The sequence below is a fragment of the Bombus huntii genome, unplaced genomic scaffold, assembly GCF_024542735.1.
Source record: "Bombus huntii isolate Logan2020A unplaced genomic scaffold, iyBomHunt1.1 ctg00000108.1, whole genome shotgun sequence".
Taxonomy (NCBI): domain Eukaryota; kingdom Metazoa; phylum Arthropoda; class Insecta; order Hymenoptera; family Apidae; genus Bombus; species Bombus huntii.
The window spans coordinates 210,206-212,112 of record NW_026099361.1 but is presented as its reverse complement, the minus strand read 5'-3'; positions in this window follow the sequence as shown (position 1 = coordinate 212,112).

The window sequence follows — 1,907 nt, the reverse complement described above, 5'->3', positions numbered from 1 at the left end:
TTTCATATGTAATTACATGGAAATAAAAATCATTGCAAAAGTAATTGATCTAATGACAACGGAATTTCCAATATTTTTTTGTTTCGTCACCTCTTTTTCGTAATATATCTTTTATAGGTACGTGATTTATTAATCGTTCGAATGGAAATAATTATTCGTATAATATTCAAACGATTCTAGCCATAAAATAAATTAAAACGATACCTGTCAATGATATGCAATCTGCGTATGACGTCAACCTCGATCTATGCTTATACAAGAAATTTTATCAATCAATGACTAGATATACAATAATCAAATATTATAAAATTTCCTGAAAACCTTTAGGTGTTAATATCTTTAATATTTGCAAGTTATTGTTTAGCGCTAATTAGTTAGAATGTAACAAGTGGTGTACCAGAATTGAGATAATTAAGCCACACGAACAATCTTATTTAGATCTTTTTAATTTTTTAATTCTCTTTTGCTCTAATACTTCGTAAAATTAATCTTCATTAGCTACTACACTTCATAGAATAACAAGAGATAATTTTTCTTATATAACGTTTCATTCATAAAATCTATCATTAAAGTATATCTTCATAAAAATATCATTCCATACTAACGGTATATTTGGTGTCATACGAGATAACAGTTACCAGTGATGACATATGTAACTTTATAAAGATATCTCGTTTTATTATATATTAAAAGAATGTACTCATTGCTGCTATATTTCAGATGAAAAAAAGGCGGCAACGATTTTACAGTAAAATCGTTCGTTTACAACTGATTCATTTACATTTCATGATAATACTGTGCATTCTGAATATGCTATGATTTGGTTTAAAATAATAAATAGTCCATTCTTGCATACTATTGTTCCAGCTTTACTTGTATTTTCGATATTGGTATAAATAGAAAGACAATTAATGTCGTTCGAGTCTATTTTCGGATCATTTATATTACGTTTAATCCATATAGTTATCATATGAGACATAGTATCGTAAAATTTGGAAGAATAAAACGTTCGTACAGGAAGTACATTTTATAAGAACTCCAACAAATCTGCGTGTGCACCTAAAATACAAACTGATAGTGATTGTTCATAAGTTTATATACATTATCTAATGTCAATCGAAGGTATCAATTCTTTTTCTCCATAAGAGTACTTTTTCATTTATATGTGTTCAAAAATACATGTGTTCAACCGTGAAGCATATGTCACCTACAACGAAAAAGAGTTTTCCTATACTTAATATTTCCTTTATATACCTATGAAAGTCTATTCTTCGCGTAGTATGAAATTATGAATAAATCTGGAATATTGTTCAATCTGAAAAGAAAAATAACTTATTGACATCATTCATTGATACGAGATTCAGAATGTTTGTTTTGTCTTGCAGAAAAAGAAGGCAGCCCTCCCTTTCTTTTAATGTGAAATAGAAAGCGAAAATTTGAAAACAGATTTTTTGGAAATTTACTTGCAAATATCGTTTTCAATATCGTGATTTTCTTCCCAATGGTACTGTACTTTCAAATTTTCCAGTATCCCTCTAAAAACAAAAAGTCGAACCTCGTTATTGTTAACGTAGGCATTACAAGGAAGCGAAGTATTAGAAAGCAGCTCCTTTTTATTATGGATTTCTCTATAATCATGTAAATAAGAAATTCCGGAAATTTTTTCCTCAAGAATTTAATTCTTGTGTTTTGATTGATAATTATTACACTGCATACTAACTTTTCGCATACTGTTCGCGTCTAACAGTTTCCTAATAATAACTACTTCAAAATTACATATGTTCTTGCACGAATTCAAAAGTACGTATGATACAATTACAATTGATTCTAAAATAATAATTATTTAAAGATATTAAGATACTAATTAAACGTTTCACTGTATTTCAAAATCTGGAACAACAAATTTT